At 42.2% G+C, this 12386-nt stretch overlaps 1 protein-coding gene across 5 annotated transcripts in view; it reads right to left on the bottom strand.

Moving 5' to 3' along the window:
* Ints14 (integrator complex subunit 14) overlaps positions 1 to 2584 on the bottom strand; it is a 35440-nt gene extending 32856 nt beyond the window's left edge. For 2 of the 5 annotated variants that reach the window (XM_046426523.2, XM_046426527.2), the window contains exon 1: positions 2154 to 2433. The gene's annotated coding sequence lies outside the window, so the exon portion shown is untranslated. The other 3 variants (XM_046426524.2, XM_046426528.2, XM_046426525.1) reach the window with 3 other exon arrangements.
* Between the last annotated feature and the right edge of the window lie 9802 nt (positions 2585 to 12386).

Here is a 12386-nt window from a genome sequence, read left to right as displayed (position 1 = left end):
TCCAAAATGTTTATCCATTTTGATAGAAAAAAATTAAAATGTGTATCTTTCTTCTCTGCATCATTAGACTTTGTGAGTAAACGTAATTCAGCCTGTTAGGCATCACCACTTTGAATACCAATACTACCCAGCACACTACTACCCTGATGTTTCTATTTATATCAGCATTTTCTCAAATGTGTGCTGTAGAACACTGTCCTGGAGGGATGCTCCAAGAAAAATGGAGATTTTGACAAGTTCTAAAGCAAACAGTCTAGTTTAATTCACTAATCCTGTTTCCACTCTAACCCTTCTCTGCATAAATAGTACAAGTATTAAATAGAATGTACATGGAAATACTGCCTTATTCTGAAAGAATCCAGGCTGCTGTGTTCTGTTTTGGTGGCTTCAAATTTTGCTTCTAATTTTGAGATCATCAGCTTTCATTCCACTTATCTCAGTAATTCTGTGTGATGATTCTCCCTTTTTCTAATCTTTTCCATCTTGTTTGCTATTGCTGGAAATACAGTTTATCAAGCTTGTTAAAACTGAGTCCAATATCAAAGTTAACAGGCTATAAGAGTCTGTAGGTTTCTTCTATGATAAAACAGATAAGCTTAGGTATATCAACTTGTACTATTTTGTCTATGCAGACTTTTTTATTTCCTTTCTGGGTCTTGGCTGTGTTGTTCAAGAAACGAGGTCCCATGTCATTCATATATATATATATATTTAAAATATTTTTGTTGTAGATGGACACAACAATACTTTTATTTATTTATTTATTTTTATGTGTTGCTGAGGATCGAACTCAGTGCCTCATATGTGCTAGGTAAGGGTTCTACTACTGAGCTACAACCCCAGCTCCCCCATACCATAGGTTCAAATATACTACATCAGATCATAAACCCACTAAAGGCAGGGACCATGTCTGATTTTGCCCACCAATGTCTCCTCAGAACTCATCCCAGTAATTGGTCCATTGTAGGTGCTCAACAAATATTTGATAATGACTAATGAACTACCCCTAGTCATCAGATATAAAATTAATTCTTCAGCAAAATATATTATAAGTTTTAATTCTGAATACCAGAAACACTTTCCTCCTCTCTTTCTCCTTCAAATAGAGATAAGAGGGATTCCTACACCTCTGCCCAGGTACAGAGTTTACCCAGATCCTGTAATTCCATTCATTCATAGAGGCTTTCATGTTATTTAAAAGTTGGAGATCATGGCAGGCACAGTGTCACATACCTCTATTCCTAGTGATTTGGGAGGCTGAGGCAGAAAGATTTCAAGTTTGAGGCCAGCCTCAGAAACTTAGCAAGACCCTATCTCAAAAAATAAAAAAGGCTTCGGGACATGGCCCAGTACCAAAAAAGAAGAAAAAAAAAAAAAAAAAAGGAAGGAAGGAAGGGAGGGAGGGAGGGAAAGAGGTTAGAAGTCATCCCCAAGTATCCTCATCTCATAGGAGAATGGGCAACAATTTACGTAGATCAGGTATGAAAATGCACTTCCAGACCATGAAATGAGTGACCACAGCTGTTAATCTTGCCTGTGAAGCTGGTTCTTTCTTCTGATTTATTTGTGTCCACTCCCAAACGCAACTCCTTAACAGTGGCAAAGTTGTGGGAAACCAACAACTTAGTCTGGTTGTAAGCACAACGTTAAGAGAGGGAACTGAGTGCTCCTGAAGGATGGTTCATTCAGGCCGACTGGGCCTCACTAAAAATAAAATAAAAATCTCTGCCCACCTGTCTAGCGATTTTGTAAGAACAGGAACCCTCACTCGGGCTGACTGTGACCCTCGCTACCTCGTCCTAACCTCTGCCATATGTACTGTTTACACACAGCGCTTCCGACATCAAGGATTGTCCTTTCTCCAAAAGCCTACTCATGAGAATACATCTTAGTCACCGGACTCCACTTTGCTCCATGTTTAGGACTCTCCCCTGAAGGTGATCATTTGATCATTTTTTAAAAAGTTGGTTCTCAGAAATGTGGCTCTCAAAGCGTGATTCTATTTGAATTTCTGAGTCCCCACTACTCTTGGGCTTTCCTTTCAGTCCACCCTAATAAGTCGCTCGGAGTTCTCGGTACAACTTCATCTCGAAACGCCCAGCACGGAACACAGACTTCCGACATTTGGACCGCAATCGGAGGATGCATTTTACCTTTAAAATCAGTCAAAACCATGTGAGGTCTGGACGTGTCTCAAGGGAGGAGGGGTCAGAGGGCGAAATCGTGAGGTTCACGCGGAGTTGGACACACCGGGATACAGGGCGAGGGGAGGCCGGGAGCAGGGCCCCGGAACTAGCGCCTCAGAGAAGGTGTGGGCCGGCTCCCGGGGAGGCAAGAAGGCCGGGCGCTGGCCCTGCGTTCTTCTTCACCCCTCGCCCTTCACCCGTCTCGCCAATAAGCAGCGAAAGAGAACCCGCGGCCCACAGCCTCCCCCACTCACCCCTAGCCCATCGCCAGGCACGGTCCTTCCACTTAAACTTTCCGCCCGCGCGCCACAGCCGGAACTATAGGGCCGAGCCACCAAAGGGAACCTGGCGTCGGCACTGCGTGCGGCTTGGGCGGGTCCTCAAGAATTGGCGCCTCAGGGTTATAGCTCGGCAGGGACGCTAGGGGGCGCGTCCTTCTCGACGCCATTCCCCTTACAAGCCCCCACCTTCCCTGAGCGCTGGCTGGGTCTGTCCGCCCGGCCCCCTCTCTCCCTCACCCTATTCTCAAGTACTCCCCGCCCATATTTACTCTGGCTCCTTTCCTCACTCACCCGTAGGCATCACCTGGCCAGCTGTGACCCCTTCACATTTCTGTCCTGTTACCTACTAGTTGCCTCTTCATACTCCTCCCGCACATCCTCTGAACTAGGTGACAGAAACTTTTAGAAATATAATTCCTGGCTGAGAAATGCTCCTACTTAGCACTCTATATTTTTCTTAATTTACCTGAGCCTAATTTACATCAAGTCTTGACGTCTTGGTCTCAGCCCAAATATTCACATTATCTCTCTTCCAGCTTCCAGTCTTGGAGGGAAGGAAAGGGATGGTTCAGTCAGTTCCCCTTACCCCGGGGCGTAGTGGCACAGGCCTGTAATCTCAGTGACTCAGGAGACTGAGGCGGGAGGATTGCAAGTTCGAGGCCTCCGCAACTTCACAAAAACCTGTCTCAAAAGAAAAAAATAAAAAGGATTGGGGACTTAACTCAATGCTAAGTGCCCCTGGATTTAGTTCCCAGTATCTGCCAACCCCCACCCCCGCCCGCCTCCCCTCCAAAAGTTCTTCCTACCCTGATCAAGGTGCCTCACTAAGGGATTTGCTCTCAGGCCCCCTGATTCCCCACTGTAGCCTGTGCCTTCAGGAGGCAAGAGGTGACATATTAACCATGTAGGGAGCCAGGGAATGCCAGCTAGAGGTAGTCTTGATGCGTGTCATCAGGCCACTGGTTCAAAGTTGTGGTTCAAAACACAATGTTGTGTTACTTAGGTTACAAGTGGAAACAGTCCTCTAGAAGGCCTAGGACATTTTCCTCTTTATCTTTTAGCTAGGATGGGGTGAAATAGGACGTGGAACAAGGAAGGAAATGCTTTGAATTGAACAACCAAGTCTGTCTGACTTTTCACAACTTGTTCTGTGGGAGAGTGTGGGTCCAATAGCGTATAGTTCTCTCCTGTCTCCTATTTATAAAAGAAGTGGCAGATAAGGCAGTTTGTCTCTGGGAAGACTGGGAATACCTTCACCAGCCTCAAGGCCCTGGGCCTGCAGACTGCCCTATTTGCTTCAAAGCTTTTTTCCTCAACCTGACTGGCTCATGCTCTCAAGATCTTGTTATGCTTGAGCAGGCAGTGGGTTCTAGGTAAGTAAGGCTGAAGCCTGATTACTTAATTATAATTTTTAATCTTCTCCAATTCACAGGGATGTGTGGTGACAACTCAGCCATTGTTCCCGTAGTTCTAGCTCACATCCATGGTCTGATTCATTTCCTTACCCAGTCCTAAAGCTTAAGTTTATTTAGTTTGCTGATGGGTGAAACTGGTTCTTCTGAATAACAGGCTTTCAGAAAATATGGAAGGCAAAAGATCAATTCATTGACGTTGATGATAAAGGATATAACTGTCAAGAGGACCATGTCACTCCTGGCAACCATTAAGTGTCTTGATTTTTTTCCCCCTTCTTCTTAGAGTGCCATTAAAAATCAAAGGTTGTTCAGAGAATATAAAATCAGAGAACATTGGCACGAAAGGTAATGAATTTCTTTTTCCTACTCAAGAGACCCTCAGTGTTTGCATGTTTCCACAGATACAGTAAAGGAAATCAATGAACACAGCTTCCTTTGCATAATCTCCAGTTCCTTTATTTTTTTCTATCTTGACACAGTGGACTGCTCTTGCAAAGGCTCTGAAAGACAGAATGGTTTGGTCATAGTCTGGCAAAATAAAGATTAGTGTCAGAAACACCAAGCCACTTTGCAGGGTCTAGGTATTGGGGCTCACAAGGAGGTCCAGATAGCCGCTTCTCCTAAGGCACAGGTTGAAAATGCGTCTTCTGAGGCCCTGCTGACTGAATTGGAGTTTCATGGTTTGATGTCGGAAAATTTTAGTTGCTATGTTCCCCAAATGATTTTTCATCTACAGAGGTGAAGGGTAAGTAGTAAGTGGGGAAAAGAGAAAGGAGCAGCAGTGGGACCGCTTCCCTCTCCTATTCTTCTCTCCCCTCTCACAGTCCCTGTGCTGTCCTTTGTCTTTCATCTTCCTTCTTACTCTCTCTAGTCTGGACCCTTTCCTCTCCTAAATCATATGTCAGGGCTCTAGGCCAGCCTTTCCCCGCTGTCAGTCCCTCCTCCCTGTCCTACTGTTTTCACTGAAGTAGAAGTTCAAATAAATCATAAATATGACCCTTCTCTTGTCTAAATTTTTTATTATAGAAAATTTCAAACACATAAAAGATGAGGAAATAGTATAATAAATCCTCATGTACCCTTAGCCAGATTCTCTCAGTTCAGTCTTCAATCTTGTTTTATTTATACATCTGTCTACTTTTCTCCAACATATTATTTTGAAGCAGATCCCAGATAACATAACATTTTGTCCTAAAATATTTCAGTATGTATCTCTAAGAGAAGAACATTTTTTGGGGGGGGTACCAGGGATTGAACTCAGGTACATTTAGCCACTAAGCCACATTCCCAGCCCTATTTTGTATTTTATTTAGAGATAAGGTCTCACTGAGTTGCGCCTTGCTTTTGCTGAGGCTGGCTTTGAACTCACAATCCTCTTGTCTCAGTGTCTGAGCCGCTGGGTTTATAGGCAGGCACCACCATGCCCGGCTCTAAGAGAAGAACTTTTTAAAAAGCATAATTATAATATCATTATCAGTTTTAAAATAGTTAACAGAAGACCCCTAATATCATCAAGTATTTAGTCAGCTTTCAAATATCTAGTTGTCTCATAAACATTGTTATTTTTACTATTTTACACTCTGGTTATTTGAATCAGGATCCAAGTAAGATCCAAACATTGATATCTGTTAATGTATCTCCAACCTCTTTTAATCTATAGGTTTTCCTCTCCATGTCACTTTTCCCTTGCAATGTGTTTGATGAAGACACTGTGGCCCTTTTCTTTTAATTGCTCTCAATCTTCTTTTAGTCTTTTCCAGAGCATTTGAGAAAATGACAAAGCTTCTCTCTCTTCTAAAATAATGGAAAGACTCACTGAACAAAGAAAAGCTTTTACATGTTTCCAATTCTGATTAACTTTGCCTTTGCTCGAGTAAACAGGAATGAGCTTTATCTGCCACTGGTTCCCCAGCATGTATGATGCCAGATATGCATTTGTGGAAAGAGCATAGACAGGAAAGAAAAAGGGTTATTGGAAAAAGAGCCAAAAGGGAAAGCAGAGAAAATCTGGTAGATGCTAGATTTCTCTAAGAAAGTAGAACTGAACTTCAGAACTTCAGAATATCCTCTCCTTTTAAAAGTACTAGGAAGTCTAAATTTTTAAAGGCCCCTCATGATCTGGTTCCCTTGCCCATGCTTACCATTCACTTTCTTAAAATCTTAATAGCATCTTTAAAAAAAAAAACAGATAAAGCAAAAATTTTTAAAAAACTGTATTTTTTATTAGAAAAGTAATTTGTGTCTATGGGGAAAAATTAAAGTTTCAAAACAAGTAAATTAAAAAATAAGCATTTCCTTTCCTAGAAGTAACCATATATATTTTTCTGCCTCTAGTATCTGCTGGCTTGGAGAGATGAAGTACCAAGGAATTGCTTATTTGTGGGTTTTTTTTTGTTGTTGTTGTTGTTCATTCTATATCTATTGGTGACAGAATTACATTCATTCTTCATAATCTTTGCAAAATTATCTCTATGTACATATGTGTATATTAACTATACAACATAATATATGTTATACTTTTTAATAAGTGCAATAATGTTATATATTATGTTCTGTACTGTGCTTTTATTACTATTGGGCATAAGCTTCTTTCCTTTTTTTGGCAGTACTGGGGATTGAACCTAGGGGTGCTCCACCACTGGGCCATGTCCCCAACCCTTTTTATTTGTTATTTTGAGACAGGTCTCACTAAATTGCTCAGACTGGCCTAAAACTTTTACAGGTATGCACCACCACACCTGCCCAGCTTCATTTCTCTCTTTCTTTCTTTTTTTAAAGAGAAGAGAGAGAGAGAGAGAGAGAAAGAGAGAGAGAGAGAGAGAGAGAGAGAGAGAGAGAATTTTTAAAAATATTTATTTATTTTTTTAGTTTTTGGCGGACACAACATCTTTATTTGTATGTGGTGCTGAGGATCGAACCTGGGCCGCATGCCTGGCAGCGCTTGAGCCATATCCCCAGCCCCCAGCTTCATTTCTTTTAACTGCTGTGTATAATTGACTGTTGGAAAGATGTGCCATCATTTACGAACCAGTTTTCTATTGACATTTAGACAGATTTCAGTTTTTCTATTACAAGCAGTTCTGAAATAGGCCTTGTAGGCCATTATGGGGTTTTACTTTACCAGAGGTGGAAAGCCACTAGAAAGTTTGGAGTGCATGAGGGGCGTGGTTAGAGTTTAATAAGGTCACTTAGGTTGCCATACCCAATTTATACTCCCTAACCACTATCTTCATCAGCACTAGTGTTATTTAGTCTTTGTTATTTAGTTATTTAGTCTTTGTCAACTTACAGGATACTAAAACTTATTTGTGACTTAGTCAGCATTCCTTTATAAAATCAGATTTGTCATGGTAAGTTTCACATAATGGGCTGTTTCTCACTTACTTGGAAGGAGGTTATGAATCATACTGGTACTGCATGGATTCCTGTTCAGCCACACTGAAATCCTCTAATCTACCTGTCTGACCTTTTTTTCAGATGGGTACCTGACTATGAGTACAAAACCCTGCCTTGAACTACCCTCAACCTGAAATGTCACCATTTGCATCTCCCTGCCTCAGGTCTGGTTCCAGTTACTGTACTGATTCAGAAAGACAAAGCAATATGGGCCCTTTGGGGGCTTATTTTGTTCATTTCTATCAGTGACAACTAGACAGTCAGTTTTACTCCTATAAACAATATAATATAAAAATACAGAAAAGGTTTGAGGCTATGACATTGTACAGTGTCTGGCGGATCAGGGTGCTTTTCCACAGGTTCTCTTGCTGTAACTCTGATGGCAGTCCTAGGAGGATTCTTGCTTTCCTGGTTTTATATATGAGGAACCCGAGGATGAGAGGCTTTGGGAGACTTGCTCCTGTGCTTGTTCCTTTACTAGAGGTTGCAGAAGAGGTACCTGTGGGTTAAATTCAGCCTGTAGACCATTTTGTTTGTCCCTTATTTTGTTTAAATAGCTTGACATTGGAATCCTTCTTGGTGGACCACCCATACAGCCCAGTACTCTGAGTAGAGCAGACTTTTATCCACCCAGGCCCTGAAAGCATTTAAATTTGCAATCTCTGCCAAATCTTCTCCACTTTTCACTGTGCAGCTGTAGAGTTGATAATCAACTCCAGAAGCAGGCCCAGAATAAACCAGCCTCACCCAGAAGCCCTCCTCATCAGTTAAAATGTCTCATTCCCTCTTCATTCTCTTCTAGCAGAAGGTGGGAAAGGCCTCAAGATTTGGAAGGCTTGCTGTCCTGCCAAGCCTCTAAGCTCTGCCTTCCTCAGCCCTTGATCCTATTGTGAGGATTAGAGCTGTTATGCTTCACCTGCCCTGTCATCCAGTTACAGGGGAGAGTGAAAATATGCCTATTTTGTAGAAAAAATCAGATCAACTTCCCAAACACTGCAGTGTTTCTGGCCTTTTTAGGCCATTTGCTCTCAGAGAGGCCATAAGTCTTTGAGTAGGCCTTCCTCACTCTACCCAGGCGCGGCCTGGTTGCCCCATCTCAGCATCTTCCTTATTGGAATACAGTTTTTCAGTCTGAAAACAAATATACTTATTTATTGAATATCCTTGTCAAGTGCCAGTCATTATTCGGGGCTCTGGGGATTCAGGAATAAATAAGCCGCACAAGGTCCTGTCTTCTTTGAGCTCACCTGCTAGAGAGAGAAACACGCATTGATCAGATTATCAAACTAATAAATACTCAGTAGAGTGTTGAAGCAATGGAAGATATGGAGACCTGCCACCCTAACACTCCTCTATAATCTTTAGCAGTAAGTGGGGACTGTGATGTCTAAAAGTAGATAATAACAATAACAATAGTAGCAGTACCAGCCACATTAATATATTTTACATAGTAATTAATCCTCACAACAATTCTATCAGGCAGGTAATGTCATTACCATTCTCATTGTACAGGATGAGAGAGCTACTTATACTCATGAGAAGTTAAGTAATTTGTCTAAACTCATATGGCTGGTGCATATAATGTTCCTACTCTTGGTTGAATAGCAAACTTTTCTATAGCCTGTTGAATTTCAAAATGTTCCACCATCTCATGAGAATAAAACAGATGGAACTAGGTTCACCTCCACCAAGTAAGATTTAGGTTAGACACAGGAAGAATTCACTGACAACATTTATGAGCATAAGAGAAAGGAATCTCTTTTCTGGAAATTTGCTTCTCTCCTGAATTTTCTGTGTTATATAAGTAACATAAAAATAGGGCAATTTAAAAAAAAACATTCATAATTCTACTTCATGAATTGTATTCCTTCCCTGTATTTCTGGGGCAGATTGAGACTGTTAGACAGTTGGTCTGAGAAGAGAAGGAACTAGATCTGGTTCTGCCCACAGTAACACAAAGGCAAGGGTGTGTAACTAGCAGAGCCTAGTCCTGTCTCCAGGCTCCAGCATCCAGAGTGAGCCCAGGACACAGAGGTGAAGCACTACTGTGGGTTTCAGCAGAGGGAATGAGTAGGTTACTTTCTTATATTCCAGGCCACTCAGGGTAACATGAGGCAGAGATGAAGCTGAGAAGAATTGCCTGCTGTTTCACATTAAAGTAACCTAAAGCAGCATGCCATCTGTATACCCTGGAGGAAACAGAGAAGGGAGGAGGGGAAAGCTGGTAAATATTAAGCAAAGTCAGCAGCATGATTGCAGTGGTTTCCAGGGTGATCATTGCTATAGTGTCGTGAGACCCCCCCCCACACACACACACAGCTGCCTTATACCATTCCCACTCCAAGTCATGGGCTGGAGGTGCAGGAGGCTCAGGGAGTCAAATCTTTGGGTACTTTGAGGTGATTCCTTCCCAGCCTGCTTCCCCAAGAGTTTCCTTCAGCCCTAATTAAATGTATTTCATGTGTGAAATGCTTTAAAATTTGCAGAGTATCCCTCAACTTTAATTTTGATTCTCATGTCCACCCTACAGATAGGACAAGTTATTATTATTATCCCATGCTTACATTCTGATTATATCAGTAGCAAGTGGAGCCTAGTGCTAACGGGTCTTCTGATTTCTTAAGCCCCATGCACTTTCTCTTGGTTTCTTCGGAGCACCTTCTGCATCTTCTTAAATCATTCCACTGCTGAGGCCTGGAAACCTTGGATGACCTCTCATTCCCATAGCTTAGAAACAAGTTTGAGAAGTTCCCCCAGTTACTCTGGGCGGCCCACAGAAAGAAGCCCCTGTCTTCCTGCTGGAAAGGCCACCCGCTCAGGCTTGGTCAGAGGCACTGGGACCCAGAACTTGTAAAATGCCCTCATAAGCTTCTTAGAGGAGGCAGGTATTAGCATGATTGGATATTCTTCCTCTGACATGCCCTTCACACTCAACCAACCCTGCCTTGTATTAGGATTCCATAGAGGAGCTAGGGGCAGGAGAATGGGGTGTTTCCTGCTGTCTAGCTGCAGACCCATTCTTTGAGACCCTGGATTCTAACAAGTTTCCAGAACTAAGAAGACATCCAGATGTCAAGGTTTAAAGGTAGGTGGGATCAGTGAGAGTGCCAGCTTAGCTCTGTTACACAGGCACACTGCGGCAAGAGGGACCCTTGGAAGTTTCTCTGGGAGACACTGGGCTCGCTACAAGTACTGAGTTCAAGCAAGGGACAGGATGGCTGGAGAGAGATAATGGAATGAAACTTATAGCAATCAAGGACAAAGAAGAAAGTTCACTTATTCCTACTTTTGCTTTTTAAGACAATTGCATTTGTACCTCTAATTAGCAGGGTGTACTAGAAAGATTGGGGATATAAGAGTCTCATCTGCCTGGCTACCTGCAGGCTGTGTGATATTAAACAAATCACATCTCCTCTCTGGACTTCAATGTCTTCATGTCTCACATGGAGAATTATATTAAACAGATTCTGTGGGTCTGTCTGATATAACTGACAGCTTGCTCCTAATACCTTATTACCACATGGAAAACCAGTCATTTATAGTTAATTTTGTAGCAACTATGGACATTGATTAAAATTTAATAAATTTTACTTTGGCTGGGCCTCAATGCCCTTTATAAAAAGAGTATTCTTTGAAATGTTTTGTGTTCTTCCTTCCTGCATTCTTGTTTAAAACTAACCTTATGTAGCATTTGATTCTATCCAATGCTTTTCACAGACCTTATGTGTAATCAGTCTTTCAGAATTCTTGTGACATAAATACCATTGCCATTCACATACTGTTGGGAGTCTCCCTGAGAACTCCCCGGGCCTTTCAAACATGGCGGTGGGCAAATTGCCATTGGGCAGCTAGAACTCCCCGGGCCTTTCAGATAAGGAGCCCCTAATGCAACATGGCAACAGACAAGTTGCCAGTGGGCGGATAACAAGTTGTTTTGAAAACCTTCTAATTGGCCCTCCCGTCTTCCGTACACGTGGACAGTTCGTGCCCCCCATGAATCTTATGCAGGGTGCACCGTAGGTGATGACCTGATCTTTACTATGATTGGCCCAGGGAGCTTCCTGGTTTAAAGTAACTGACTCTCACTTTCTATATAAACTAGCACCAGCTTGCAGTAAAGTGCTTCATCTTTGTCACTGCTATCTGTGTGTGTGCATTTTAATCTCCGACAACGAAACTTGGCCTTTCACATACCATCATTATTACATTTAAATTTAAATGTAAAATAATTGTATTATATAAAATATTATATAAAAATATAATACTATGTGCATAACAAAAAGTTCAAACTAATAGGGTTCAGAGTGAAAAGTAAGTTTTCCTCTGATCCTCAGTTTCCCTTCCCCAAATGTCCTTCCAGAGGTTAATATAGGTTAGCATACCCATTCAAAGATGAGGGACTGTTCCGCCTGTTCAGGATGACACAGCTAGTAAGCAGCAGAGCTGAGAATCCAGCCTTTGCTCCAATTTCCATGTTCCTTCCTCTACAACACTTTGCTTGGGAAGCTCCATGACATTAACTTTTAAGCTTTGTCCTTTCTGGAACATACAGTGGAATCATTTTAAGAGAGTCCAACAAAGCAAAGCAAAACAAAACACATGAAGTGTTAATATCCCTGACAGTGTCCTCTACTGCTGCCCATTAATGTCTACGGTTTAAAATCATGTCTCCCCACTGCCTTCCTGCCTTTTATAAGGTGAAATCTGTTGGCCCGAACACCTTCTGTATGACTGAGCTCTCAACAACTTGAGTTTGAACCTGAGGAGTGCTGGCAGACTTTTTGTAGGAACACAGGGAGGAGCCAGGGAAGATTGAGGTAGGAGCATGCACCCACCTGAGGGACCTCAGCTGCCAGCATGCCTACACAGCAAGAGGACCCCTTTTACTCTTTTTCCTAAAAGCAGGCATTGTCTCCTGGAGTAAGGGGCATAGCTAGTTTACTCCAATAGAAATAAATGCCCCCAACCACAAAGCCCCTGTATAATATTTCTGTGTCCCTGGGGTTCCCGTCATCACTCTTTTCCAGCTGAGGGAGTTTTGGATCCCAGATCTCCTTTTAGGAGCAAATAACTTCTTTTCCCTCCTCAGGTTTGTGGATACCCCAAGG

This window comes from Marmota monax, unplaced genomic scaffold, assembly GCF_021218885.2.
Source record: "Marmota monax isolate L192 unplaced genomic scaffold, Marmota_monax_Labrador192_F-V1.1 WCK01_AAM20220418_F8-fsc00078, whole genome shotgun sequence".
NCBI lineage: Eukaryota > Metazoa > Chordata > Mammalia > Rodentia > Sciuridae > Marmota > Marmota monax.
The sequence above is the reverse complement of the archived record's forward strand: the minus strand, read 5'-3'. Positions and strand labels throughout refer to the sequence as shown.